The sequence below is a fragment of the Heptranchias perlo genome, unplaced genomic scaffold (assembly GCF_035084215.1).
Source record: "Heptranchias perlo isolate sHepPer1 unplaced genomic scaffold, sHepPer1.hap1 HAP1_SCAFFOLD_44, whole genome shotgun sequence".
NCBI classification, from domain to species: Eukaryota; Metazoa; Chordata; class Chondrichthyes; order Hexanchiformes; family Hexanchidae; genus Heptranchias; species Heptranchias perlo.
Window position 1 is genome coordinate 3502915 of NW_027139453.1, and position 14586 is coordinate 3517500.

Consider the following 14586-nt stretch of genomic DNA (forward strand, 5'->3'; position numbering starts at 1 on the left):
AGCACATCCCTTTTAAACAGACACGTAATTAGTGAGCATATCAAATTCGGCGAAGGTGAGAACGGATTAACTGCAGACATTTGACATTGTATTTGACAAATTTGAGACAGCCTTGTTGAGACGTGACTATATAGGTCAATGTATTGTAACACATGCGGCATATATGGGTTTTCAGAAGGAATTTGAAAACGTGGCTCACAGGAGGCGTCAGCCGTTTGGTGTAAGAGCAAATATAGCCACCCGGATGGAATGTCGATAATGTGTATTTTTCTCCATTGTTGTTCACAGACCGAACACTGCGATCACTGAGTTCTGGACAAAGTCTGCCGGTTACCAACTTATCCAGTTGACGAAATTCTACCGGGACAGACTAGAACCGGCAGTTGAAGAAGGGGTGGACGGAGTCAGTTCGTTGACAACATACGAGAAGCATTTCTGTGGACAAGAACATCGGGTAAGTGGGAGGGGAACAGGATGAGTTTGGATTATTTAAACATCACAAAACCAACAAGAAATCAGATCTTAGAATCAGAGAATGTAACAGAAGAGAAACAGACCAAACTGGAAAAAAATGGGTCAAACTGCAATTATAGTGAATCTGAAACAATGAAAGGAAGAGGTGAAAATACCCAGCGGATCGGTCAGTATCTGGACAAAGGACAGGGTAACGGTTCAGGAATAACTCTAGTGTGGACTGAAAACAAAGTGAAACAGTTTTAGTGGAACTGGGAAAAGGACAGAACGGATGCGACAAACAGGAGTTAGAGGAAATTTCATGCGTTGACTGACCTGGAATCTATTTCAGGATATTGAGGAATTGAGAGATGACAAAAATGTCTGCGGAGTAAATGAGAGACATTTCAAGAACAAAAATATTAAAACGGTTAAAATTTCTAAGACCGAACACGGAAACTAATCAAACAAATAGTGGAGAGTGCGAAACCGAGGCCGTGCCTGGTTTTGTTCTCCCCCATTCATCACCGGGGGTTAATTCGACCTTCAGCGGACTCACAATCCGGGCAGTGGAACTTGCGGTGGAGCGTCACTCCCCGGCAGAGCACTTTAGGAAATTGCATGCAATCAGCCCATAATATTCTGTCAATTACTTTTAATGGTATCGAAGTAAATGGAAGTGAAAATGTGACAGGGTGTGGAATGGACGGTCGATCTGACACCACCTGCTGAAGGTGGAAATCTAGTCCACCGAGTCATAGAAACATAGAAAAGATGAGCAGGAGTGAGCCATTCGGCCCTTCGAGCCTGCTCCACCATTCAATATGATCATGGCTGATCGTGTATCTCAATACAATATTCCCGTTTGTCGAAGATTTAACAGTCCGCTTTTATGTTCCTTGCAAGTTCACTCTCATTCTCTATTTTCCCTCTTAATCAATCTCTTGACCCTTTTTTGCTCCGTTCTAAACTGTTCCCAATCCTCTTGCTTGCTGCATTTTCTGGCAAAATGTTATGATTCCACTTTGCATCGCATCCTAGCCTTTACTTCTTCTGTTAGCCATGGTTGGGCCTCTTGTCCTTTTGTCTTTTTGTGCCAGAATGGAACATATAACTGTTGCAATTCATGCATTCGTTCCTCAAATGTTAGACATTGCCTATTCACCGTCATGTCTTTTAATGAAGGTCTCAAATCTATCATAGCCAACTCACTCCTCATACCTTCGATTTAGTACCCTAGTTTCGGATTGCACTCCTTCACTTTCGATCTTAATGAAGAATTGTATCATGTTACGGTCACTCTCCTCTAAAGGACCCCGCACAACAATTTAATTAATTAACCCCTTCTCAATGCACCATACCCAATCTAGAATAGCCTGTTCCCGAATTGGCTTCTCAACATATTGGTTTGAAAAACCATCTCGTGCACACTCCAGGAAATAATGCTCCACAGTATTATTGCTAATTTGGTTTGGCCAGTATATATGCAGATGAAAGTCACCCATGATTAAGTGGGGATTGAGGGATATGGCGGAAAGATGTGTACAGGTGATTGAGGGATGTGGGAGGTAGTTGTGGATAGAGGTTATTTTTTAATGTTGGTAGTTGGGGTTGTGTGATACGGGGAGAAGTTTTACAGGTCGGGATTGAGGGATATGAGGATAATGTGGGTAGGTGGTGTTGACGGATATGTTGAGAGGGTGGGTAAGTGGTAATAATGGATATCGTGAGAAGGCGGTTTGGTGTGTTTGAGTGATCTGTGGAGATGGTGCGTCGATGAGTTTGTGGGATACTGAGGGAAGGTAGTTACCTGGGGATTGTGGGCAATGCTGAGAAGTTGCGGAGGTGGGATTGAGAGATATGAGGCGAAGGTGCGGAGGTGTTGATTGAGGTATATTGTGATGTGGTTAGTTGGGATTGACTGACATGATGAGAAGTTGGGTAGATGGTTTTGAGGGATTGGGACAACGTGAGTAGTTGGGGATTGAATGATATGGCGTGAAGGTAGTTAGGAGGGTTATGGGTCGAAGCTTGGAAGGTGGGGTTTAGAGATTTGTTGAAAAGGTGCGTAGGTGAGTTTCGTCATTTGGTGAGTCGATGGATATGTGTAGATTGAGGAATATTTGGAGAAGATGGGTAAGCATGAGTGAGGGACATTATTGAGAAGGCGGTTCGGTGGGGATTGAGCGTTATGGTGCACAGAAGTTTCGGTGGTGATTGAGAGATGTTTTGAGAATGTGGGTAGGTGGGGTTGAGTGTTATGGGGAGAAGGCGTGCAGCTGTGAATTGAGGGATATGGGTAGCTGTGTCGGCCCGATTGAGGGATATGGTGAGAAGTTGGGTGGTTGTGGATTGAGGGATATGGTGAGAAGTTGATTAGTGGGATTGAGGTATAAGGAGCTAATATGGGTTGGTGGGGATTGAAGGAATTGTTGTGAAGTTCGGTAGTTGGGGATTGAGGGATAAGTGGGGAAGGTGGGTCGGTGTGGATTGACGGATGAGATGAGAATGTGAGTAGGTGGTGTTGAGGGATATGTGTAGGAGGTGCTTAAGTAGGGATTTAGTGAAATGATGGGATGGTGGGTGGTGGGGATTGTGGGATATTGTGAGAAGGTGGGTAGGTGGGGTTGAGGCATGTGGAGAGAAGGTGTGTAGGTGGGTAGGTGCGATTGAGGGATATGGCGAGAGGTTGGGTGGGTGAGGATTGTGGTCTTTGGGGATGTGGATAGGAGTGTCGGAGGAATCTGGTCTGAAGATGGTAGGTGTGGATTGAGGAATATGGGGAGAAGATAGGTAGGTGTGAGTGAGGGATATGAGGAGAAGCTGGTTAGTTTGGGTTTGAGGGATATGGTGGGAATGTGTGTTGGTTGGGATTGAGGGGTCTAATGAGAATGTGAGTAGGTCGGGTTGAGTGTTATGGGGAGAAGGTGTGTAGCTCTGGTTTGAGGGATATGCGAGGTGTTTAGGTGGTATTGAGAGATATGGTGGGAAGTTGTGTCTGTGGGATTGAGGAATAAGGTGATAATGTTGGTAGGTGGGGATTGAGGTATTTGGGGGTAAGATCGGTCGGTTGCGATTGAGGGATACGGGGGATGATGGGTAGTTTGGAATTGAGGGATTTTGTATGAAGATGGGTAGGTGTAATTGAGTGAAATGGGGAGATGGTGGGTAGGTGGGGTCGACGGATATGGTGAGGAGTTGTGTAAGTGTGATTGTGGGAAATGTTAATAAGGTGGGTAGGTTGTGATTGAGAGATATTGTGAGAAGGTGGTTAGGTGGGGTTGACTGATCTTGGTAGAAGGTGAGGCGAAGGTAGTGAGAGGTATGGAAGTGAACTTTGGTAGCCGTTTGTGGGGGATATGTGGAGAAAGTGATTATGTGGAGTTTGAGTGAAATGTGGAGAATGTGTTTAAGTGGGGATTGATGGATATTGTTTGAATGTGTGTCGGTGGGGTTGAGTGATATGGGGAGAAATTCGGTCGGTGGGGTTGCTGGATATGGTGAGAAGGTGGTAAGTTTTGTTGAGGGATATTTTGAGAAGGTTTCGGTTGTTGTGTTGACTGATATGAGGAGAAGATCGGTAGCTGGGAGTCTCTACCACTTTCCCTGTCCCCCTCCCTCTACCCCTCTCTCCATTTGTGTGTCTCACTCTTCTCGCTTTCTACTCGTGTTCTCTCTCTACTCGCTCTCCCGACCCTCTCTCTCTCTCGGCCTCTCTCTCTCTGTCTGTCACACTCTCCTCACTCTCTACTCGCTCTCACCCTCTACTCCATGTCTCTCCCACTTCCTTCCTCTCTCTCTCTCTGTTCACTCTTTGACACATCCCCATCCATTACTCTTTGTCTTCCGTTTCTCTGTCTCCCCTGTTTCTCTCTGTTTCTTTATCTGTCTGTCTCTTTCTTTCTCCCTCACCACCACCATCTCTCTGTCTGTATTATTCAGACTCTCACAGTCTGTCCGCCCCCCCTCACCCACACGCATATCCTCATATTCCCTCTCGGTGTCTCTCTGCCTCTCCACTGTGACTCCATCTTTCGTTCTTCACTCTTTCCCCTCACTCTCACCATCTACTCTCCAACTCTCTCCCTCTCCACCTCTCTCAATCACGAACTCTCTCCCTTTCTCTATATCTCACCTTCAATTTCACGCTTCCCCTTTACTCTTTCTCGTTGCCTCTGCCACTTTACTCTGTGCGACTACACTCTGTGCGAATACACTCTCTGACCCAGCCCCATCTCTCTGTCTCTCTTTCTCCCTATCTCTCACCCTCTGACCATCCCCGTCTCATCCTCTCTCTATCTGTCCCTCCCTCTGTCACTCTCCCTATACTCTTTAACTCTGTCTCTTTCTCTCTCCCTCTAACTATTTCCCTCTGATTCTCTTTCTTTCCCGGTACTTACCCTCCACTCTCTTTCTCTCTCTCTTTCTGTCCGAGTCTCTCTGCGTCTACACTTCTATCTCTGTCTCTAATCGCTGTCTCTCTCTCTGTCTCCCTCAATCTACACTCTCTGATCCATCCCCGTCTCTCACTCTCTGTCTTCCTTTTTTCTCTGCCTCCCCTGTTTCTCTCTCTCTGTCTGTCTGTTTCTCCCTCTGTCTGTCCCTTTCTTCTCCCTCACCCGTCCTATTTCTCTGTCTCGATTATGCTTACCCTTACAATCTGCCTGTCTCTCTGCCACTCTCAATGTCGTCATTCTCCCTCTCTCTGTTTCTGTCTCCCGGTCTCTCTCCCTCCAATCTGTCTCTCATTCTCCACTCTCCGTCTCAACTCTCCATCTCCACTCTCCGTCTCCACTCTTCTTCTCCAACCTATGCCCGTCTCTCCCTTTCTCTCTTCCTCCCTCCGCCCTCTCTGTCTGTCTGTTTGTTCCTCTGTTTCTGTCTTTCATTCTTGCTCCCCCACCATCTCTCTGTCTCTATAATTATGTCTCTCTCTCTGTCTCTCTCTCTCTTCTGATTCTCTGCCTCTCTATGCTATCTCTCTGTCACCCACTCCATCGCTCTCTCCCCACCCCCCCCCCTCTGCGTCTCTCTCTCTGTCTCTCTCTCTTCCCCTCATCAATCTCCCCCTTTACCCGCGTCTCTCCCTCTCCGTCTGTCTCTGTTTCTGTCTCCCCAGTTTCTCTCATTCTCTTGCTCTCTCCTCTCTGTTTCTCTTTCTCTTTGTCCGCTGTCTGTTTCTCTTGTTCACTCTCCCCAACTATCTGTCTATGTCTTTATTTTTCTCTCTCCCTCCCACTCCCCATTTCTCACTCGTTTTGCGTATGTCTCTCTTTCTCTTGCCCATTTCTCTGTCTCTCTGCTCCGTCACGGCTGATCAGCAGCGCCGCCTGCTTGAGGTTGTGGTCTGTGGTGACATTGACCAGGAACGTCGGAACAGGAGTTGGCCATTTCGCCCTTTTAGACTGTTACGCCATTCAATGGGATCATGGCGGATCTCTGACCGAACTTCATTTACCCGCCTTAATCCCATAGTCCCTGAACACATGGTTAACAAAAATCTATCTATAAAATTAACAACTGAGCTAACATCAACTTCCGTTTGCAGAAGAGAGTTCAAACATCTACCACCCTTTAAGAACATAAGAACATAAGAAATTGGAGCAGGAGTAGGCCAATCGGCCCCTCGAGCCTGCTCCGCCATTCAATAAGATCATGGCTGATCTGATCCCAACCACAAATCTAAAGAGCACAAGAAGTCGGAGCAGGACCCGGCCACATAGCCCCTGGGCCCTCTCCGCCACCCACAGGGCATTGACCGATCCGAACTCAGCTTCATGTCCAATTTCCTGCCCGCTCCCCATAACCCCTAATTCCCTTTACTTCTAGGAAACTGTCTATTTCTGTTTTAAATTTATCTAATGATGTAGCTTCCACAGCTTCCTGGGGCAGCAAATTCCACAGACCTACCACCCTCTGAGTGAAGAAGTTGCTCCTCATCTCAGTTTTGAAAGAGCAGCCCCTTATTCTAAGATTATGCCCCCTAGTTCTAGTTTCACCCATCTTTGGGAACATCCTTACTGCATCCACCCGATCAAGACCCTTCACAATCTTATATGTTTCAATAAGATCGCCTCTCATTCTTCTGAACTCCAATGAGTAGAGTCCCAATCTACTCAACCTCTCCTCATATGTCCGCCCCCTCATCCCCGGGATTAACCGAGTGAACCTTCTTTGTACTGCCTCGAGAGCAAGTATGTCTTTTCTTAAGTATGGAGACCAAAACTGTATGCAGTATTCCAGGTGCGGTCTCACCAATACCTTATATAACTGCAGCAATACCTCCTTGTTTTTATATTCTATCCCCCTAGCAATAAAAGCCAACATTCCGTTGGCTTTCTTGATCACCTGCTGCACCTGCATACCAACTTTTTGATTTTCTTGCACTAGGACCCCCAGATCCCTTTGTACTGCAGTACTTTCCAGTCTCTCGCCATTAAGAAAATAACTTGCTCTCTGATTTTTCCTGCCAAAGTGCATAACCTCACATTTTCCAATATTATATTGCATCTGCCAAATCTCCGCCCACTCAACCAGCCTGTCTATATCCACTTGCAGGTTTTTTATGTCCTCCTCACTCTCTACTTTCCCTCCCATCTTTGTATCATCTGCAAATTTTGATATGTTGCACTCGGTCCCCTCCTCCAAATCGTTAATATAGATTGTAAAGAGTTGGGGACCCAGCACCGACCCCTGTGGAACACCACTGGTTACTGGTTGCCAGTCCGAAAATGAACCATTTATCCCAACTCTCTGCTTCCTGTTCGATAACCAATCCTCCACCCATGCCAGAATATTACCCCCAATCCCGTGATTCTTTATCTTAAGTAATAATCTTTTATGTGGCACCTTGTCGAATGCCTTTGCGGGTAGAAATGTTTCATAACTTCACTCCTCGAAGTTCTGGCTCTAATTTTTAGGCGATGTCTCCTGGTCCTCGATTCCCCAACCAGCGGATATAGTTTCTCTCTATCTACCCTATCAGTTCCCCTTAATATCTTGAAAAATTAAAACAAATCACCCCTTAATCTTCTAAATTCCAGAGAATGCATCCCTAGTTTGTGTAATCTCTCTTCAAAATTTAACCCTTGATGTCCAGGTAGCATTCTAGTAAATAAAGACAAACAGAGTTTTAACAGCTCGGTAAGTTTTAATGACTGCCAAACAAGTAAAGATTATCTTTTAAAAACGAGGGCTCTCATATCACTACTTATTTTATTAGTTTTTGGTTATTGAAGAAGAATTAAAATTACAATATTATTTTTTAAACTTTTCCCTTCTGTCTCTTTAACTTAATTCAATTATTTCATTGGTTTTTGATTTTTTAAATTTACAATGCCATACAGAATGCCAACTTGAAAGGAATGAATTCTGCTTGATTGTTTGAGCAATGCAGCCTGATTCTGTGGGCGGGACTTCTCGTCCTCACGAATTTTGTGGGCGTGTCTTCTCCTCACACACATTTCCAGCTGCGCAGCAAATCACGCTGCTCAGAGGCTGGGTTGATGATGCAAAATTTTTGTGAAGTTCGAAATCAAGGAATTCATCGCCACAGAGCCTACAGTCAGTATTTTTGTTAATTTAATTCGCAAGAGCTGCAGTGAGTGTTGCCTCGCCGCTCGCAGCGATTTCTGGCCCAATGTCTCCTGCCGCTCTGCCAATTTCCTAACCAGGTCAATCATTTCCCCTCAATTCCATCAGCTTCAACTTTAGCGAACAGTCTCTTCTGAGGGACTTTATCGAATGCCTTTTGGAAGTCCATATGAACAACATCTATAGACATTCCGCTGTCCACTACTTTAGTCACCTCTTCAAAACAAAATCCATGCTGGCTCTTACTGATCAGCTGAAAATGTTCAAGGTGTTCAGTCACTATCCTTAATGAGAGACTCGAGTAATTTCTCGAAAACGGATGTTTGGCGAACTGGTCTATAATTCCCAGGTTTGCTACTGGCACCTTTCTTAAATAGTGGAGTGACATGTGCAGTTTTCCAATTTAGATAAATGTTCATGCACCGTTAGGCTGTTAATTAAATCTGCCTCATTACTCATTATTAATTCGAGTAAAGCCTGCACCCTTGTTGGTCCCAGGACATCTTGTTGCAGAAAGCTTTCCTGAACCTACTCAAGAAATTCGTTACCTTTCTGATATGAGCTCGTCTGTTCATCCCATTCCATATGAAGGTTAAAATCTATCCCCATTAAAACCACACTGCATTTGCTACATGCGTGTCTATTCTCCGCATTTATACATTGTGCCGCTTCACAGCTACTACAAGGGGGTCGATACACAACCCCCACTTTGGTCTTAAATCCTTTTCTATTTCCTAATTCGACCCATAAAGTTTCCACTGCCTGCCTCCCTCTCGTTATGTCCTCTCTTATCATGAAGTAATTACATCCTTAATCACTTAGGATAGTCCTCCCCCTTTACCCATTTTTTCTATCATTCCTATGACCTTATAACCTGATATATTCAGTTCCCATTCCTGACTGTTGAGCAGCCATGCCTCAGTAATGGCCAACATGTCGTGCCCTGTCGGTTGAAATTGTGCCCGAATTTCATTCAATTTGTTACTTATACTCCATGCGTTTGTATAAAGAACGCTTATTTGGGCCACACACCCTACCCATATTGTAATGTTGTATTTCTCACACTTTCCTTATTTCTATCTCCAGATTTAATTACTTTACATCTTTCAGTTTTTCATTTACCTGTAGTACCTAAAGCATAATTTCTGACTATCACTCTACTCTCTTCCTTTATATTCTGGATTTTTTATTTATATTACTTTTCCAATGAGCCCTACCCCCATTTACTAGTTTATGGCCTTATTTATCCATGGCGCTGTGACCCTGTTCCCACCGAGATCAGGTGGAGCCGGTCCCAACGGTACAATTCCTTCCTGTCCCAGTACAGGTGCAAGTGTCCCACGAAATGGAACCTCTCCTTCCCACACCACTCCTTCATCAATGTGTTCACCTCTCTAATCTGCTAATCCCAACGACTATTTGCACGTGGCTCAGGTAATAATCCAGAGATTATAACCCTTGAGTGCCTGTTTTTAAAAAAAAATTGCTCCTGATACTCTCAGTGTCTGGACTGTGATCACCTCTCTCAGTGTCTGGACTGTGCTCTCCTTTCTCAGTGTCTAGACCGTAACCTCCTCTCTCAGTGTCTGGACTGTGATCCTCTCTCTCAGTGTCTAGACCGTAACCTCCTCTCTCAGTGACTGGACTGTGATATCCTTTTAGTGTTAGAACTGTGATCATCTCGCTCAGATTCTGGACTGTAATCACCACTCTCACTGTCTGGTCTGTGATGTCCTCTCTCAGTGTCTGGACTGTGATCTCCTCATTCAATGCCTGGTCTGTGATTTCCTCTATCAGTGTCTGGACTGTGATCTCATCTCTCAGTGTATGGACTGCGATCTCCTCATTCAATGCCTGGTCTGTGATCTCCTCTATCAGTTTCTGGACTGTGATCTCCTTTTTCAGTGTATGGACTGTGATGCTCTCTCTCAGTGTCTAGACCGTGACCTCCTCTCTCAGTGACTGGAATGTGATATCCTTTTAGTGTTTGGACTGTGATCACCTCTCTCAGATTCTGGGCTGTGATCACCACTCTCTGTGTCCGGGCTGTGATCTCCTCTCTCACTGTCTGGACTGTGATCCTCTCTCTCAGTGTCTAGACCGTGACCTCCTCTCTCAGTGACTGGAATGTGATATCCTTTTAGTGTTTGGTCTGTGATCACCTCTCTCAGATTCTGGGCTGTGATCACCACTCTCTGTGTCCGGGCTGTGATCTCCTCTCTCACTGTCTGGACTGTGATCCTCTCTCTCAGTGTCTAGACCGTGACCTCCTCGCTCAGTGACTGGAATGTGATATCCTTTTAGTGTTTGGACTGTGATCACCTCTCTCAGATTCTGGGCTGTGATCACCTCTCTCTGTGTGCGGGCTGTGATCTCCTCTCTCAGTGTCTGGACTGTGATCTCCTCTCTCAGTGTCTGGTCTGTGATCTCCTCTCTCAGTGTCTGGACTGTGATCCTCTCTCTCAGTGTCTAGACCGTGACCTCCTCTCTCAGTGACTAGACTGTGATATCGTTTTCGTATTTGGACTGTGATCACCTCTCTCAGATTCTGGACTGTGATCACCACTCCCAGTGTCTGGACTGTAATCTCCTCTCTCAGCGTCTGGACTCTATTCTCCTCTCTCAGTGTATGGACTGTGATCTCCTCTCTCAATGCCCGGTCTGATCTTTTCTCTCAGTGTCTGGACTGTGTTTTCATCTCTCATTGTCTGGACTACGATCTACTCTCTCTGTGTCTGCACGATGGTGGGCACTGGGATTGATGCCCCCAATGATACAATTGCCACACTGAGCACTGACATGTGAAGGAACTGCTCGAGTAACTGAACACCAGTGAGAGACAGAACCTTCCGTTGTGAACAGAAAGATTTTTGTAATAACAGCGCTCACCAACATAAACACTGTCACGAACTTAATGCTTTGGAATATGAGGCATGGCAAATATCAACCACCTTCGTTTAAACTGTTCCCAGGACAGGTATAAAATGGGTCAGATATAAATGGATCACTGTCACATCAAACACTCCCAGCGCAGGTGAAGTAGGGGTTAGATATAGAGTAAAGCTCCCTCTACACTGTCCCGTCAAACACTCCCAGGGCAGTAACAGGGTTAGAAACAGAGTAAAGCTCCCTCTACACTCTCCCATCAAACACTCCTAGCGCAGGTGAAGTAGGGGTTATATATAGAGTAAAGCACCCTCTACGCTGTTCCATCAAACAATCCAAGAGCAGGTACAACACAGGTTAGATACAGAGTTAAGCTCCCTTCACACTGTCCCATCAAACACTCCCAGGGCTGTTACAACATAGGTGAGATACAGGGTAAAACTCCCTCTGCACTCTCCCATGCTCTGTGTGTGGGTCTCAATCCCACACCGGGTGATATCTACTGACGGAGACCGGGATGGAGCCTGTGCCTTTCCCTGAGATCAATGCCTTCCCCCATTCTCGCTCATTCTCCCTTCCATCGATGCTCTGCTCCAGTCTTTCAGTCCGATTGATGTTAAGATACAATTTGCTGTTATGGTCGACATTCTTCCTGGAACAAATCCATTGAAGCAGCAACAAGTGGCTATTGTCCAGCTGCCAACAGCCCACAGGCATTTCCAAAACATCTCCTTCTGCCTCTATTTACTTATCCCTCCTCTCTTTCTCGATATTCTGTTCCTAAAACTCAATCTCTTTCTCTGTCTGTCTCTCTCGTGCTCTCTCTCTCTCCCTCTACTCTCTGTTTCTCCCTTTACTCTCTCTCTTTCTCTTACTACTACATAGACTGTACAGCACAGAAACAAGCCACTCGTCCCAAAGAGTCCATGCCGTTGTTTATGCTGCACATGATCCTCCTTTCACCCTTGTTCATCGAACCCAATCAACATATCCTTCGATTCCCTTTTCCCTCGTGTATTTATCTAGCTTCCCCTTAAAAGCATCTTTGCTCGTCGCCTCAACTCGTTTGTGGTAGCCAGTTGCTCACTCTCTCCACTCCCTGGGGAAAGGAATGTCTCCTGAATTAATATTGGATATATTAGTGACTATCTTAGATTTATAACCCCTAGTTCTGCTCCCTTCCGCGGGTGGAATCATCTTCTCTCCGTCTACCCTATCAAACCCTTCATTAAACTTAAAGACTTCTATGACGTCACTCCTCAGTCTTCTCATTTCCAGAGAAAAGACATCCAGCTTGTTCTCTCCTCTGATCTCCGTATTTCTGTGTAGGGTCAATACTTCCTGTTTGAAGTATTTGTTTCATTAATTGAAAGCTTTTCATGCCCCAGTTCCCCTCAGTGGGTTGTGATCTCCAGTGTGAACGAGCCGTCTACGGGTTTAGGCTCTGAACAGTAAATTGAGTCTTCGACCCAGGACTGACAGGACACTCTTTTTAAACAGGCGAAGAATGACCCGGGACTGACAGAACACCCCTTTTAAACTGGGGCGGATTGATCCGGGACTGACAGCGCACCCCTTTTAAACAGGGACAGAATGATCCGGGACTGACAGCACCAACGTGAAAATGCTTCTCCGATGCTCTGTTCTGAGTGAATTTCCTTCCAAACTTTGCATTTATAATTCGCTCAAAAACAAAGAGCAGAAACTGCGCTCTTAATAATAGGAAGGTTCACTACCTTAACAGGTATCGAACCCGCCATCTTTGTAATATCAATAGCACGCTTTAAATAACGGAGCTAATCGACCATGGCCGAACGGTGGTTGTTGTGCTTTCATTTTACTTTGCATTGATGGCGTTCCCGGGAAACAAATCCTCTGCAGCTGCCAATCAAACAAACCGTTGGAGGGAACTTCCTGCATGCAACCAACCACAAGCAGTCTGCAGCTGTCAATCAACCCACATTTCGCGAGGGAGACTGCCTGCAGTCTGCAGTCTGCAGCTGTCAATCAATCCCCTGTCTTGCCCAGGGAGACTGCCTGCAGTCGACAGTCTGCAGCTGTCAATCAATCCCCTGTCTTCCCCAGGGAGACTGACTGCAGTCTGCAGTCTGCAGCTGTCAATCATCCAGTCACCTCAATCCACTCTATCTGCTCCCGTCATAATTTCATGCACCTCAATTAAATCTCGTCTCAGCCTCCTTTGTTCCGAAGAAAACCAATTCTGTCCCACAGCTAAAATTATCCAGCACTGGCGATATCCTCGTCAATTTCACCTGCCTCCCCTCTTGTGCAATCACACCTTTCCGGTAATGTGGTGATTTCCCCTCCCTGTGATGCTCTGATTCTTATTCTCTCTCGGACTCTCTCTCTCTCTCATTCCACTCTCTCTCTCTGTCATGTTTTTATCATTCGTTTTGTCGCCGTCTCACCCTCTCTCTGTTTGTCTCCCATGTTTCTCTCTCTCTCTGTTTCTCTCTCTGTCTGGCCCTCTGTCAGTTTCTCTCCCTCTCCCCAATGTCTTTCTCTGTCTTCCCCTCTGTCTCTGTTTCTCTTCTTGTGCTCACCTTCTCTCTCTCATTTGCGAACTAGGGGTGCAGAAGCTGTGATCAGCTCATTCAATGTGTTCAGAGTACAGGCTGGGGTCAGTGTGACATTGTTTGTGTTTGGATAGTCCTGTTGCATCAGTGTGAAATTGTTTGTGTTTGGATATTCCTGTTGCACCCCTAGTTCGCAAATGAGCTGCTGAGGATGTGCAAGGCCCACCAGTGGCCTGTGGTCCTGGAAGACTTTGCCATTGCTCGAGAGGGAAGCCTGCTTTTGGTTCTAAGTTGTGCCGCACCTCTGCCCCCACTTCTCATCCAACCTCGATTCCTGAACAAATTTTATTACCTTCCATCTTCAAGTGACATATACACCCTCTTCTTTATCCAGGAATTATACATGCCTCTGATTTGCTTCTCTCTGTAAATCTTCTGGACCTTGTTTTTCATCATTTTTGACAGTACGTCTCTGTAACTGAATCTGTTTGTTCATTTTCTAATTTGATCTGAAATGTTTGAATAGCTGGCAAGCAATACCTGCTATTCTGCCAAGCGTATTTCCACAAACAAAGATGAATCTAGGGAGCCGGAATTAACCTTGTGAACCTTCGTTTTACCTCCTTTCAGGCAACTTCTTAACTTAGAAAGAAGACAAGGACAGAGAGAGAAAGTGAGTAAGTGAAAGGCAGCTAGGAAACAGTGTCAGGTGGAAATAAGAGAGAGAGAGACTTAGAGAGAGCGAGAGAGAGAAGAGAGGGTATGAGAGAGAGAATGAGGCAGAGAGATAGAAAGGAGGGAGGGAAGATACAGCAGCAGAGATGGAAAGGAAGAGAATGAGGCAGAGATAGAAAGAGGAGAGAGAGACAGGAAATCGACAGAAGTGGCGAGAAACAACGAGGCAGAGAGAAGAAAGAGGGACGATACAGATGCAGTGAGGGGGAATTAGTGCGAGGCAAGAAGAGGGAACGTGAGATAGAGAAGAGAGGAAGGCAGGAAGTGTAAGAGAGACGAGGCAGAGTGAAATAAGCGAGAGGTAGAGAGAGAGGAATTGAGAGAAAGAAAAAAGAATCCCCGTAAAGGTGAATGAAAGAGGGAGAACGAGGCAGGGAGTGAC

General features: G+C 45.7%; 1 long non-coding RNA gene across 12 annotated transcripts in view; it reads left to right on the forward strand.

The window, feature by feature from the left end:
* LOC137312934 (uncharacterized) overlaps positions 1-14586 on the forward strand; it is a 146850-nt gene that overhangs the window by 123109 nt on the left and 9155 nt on the right. For 11 of the 12 annotated variants that reach the window (XR_010960919.1, XR_010960918.1, XR_010960913.1 and 8 more), the window contains one exon: positions 289-454. The exons of the other annotated variant lie outside the window; for it this stretch is intronic. This is a non-coding gene — a long non-coding RNA (uncharacterized lncRNA). The remainder of the gene's footprint in view (positions 1-288; positions 455-14586) is intronic. 12 annotated transcript variants of the gene reach the window in all.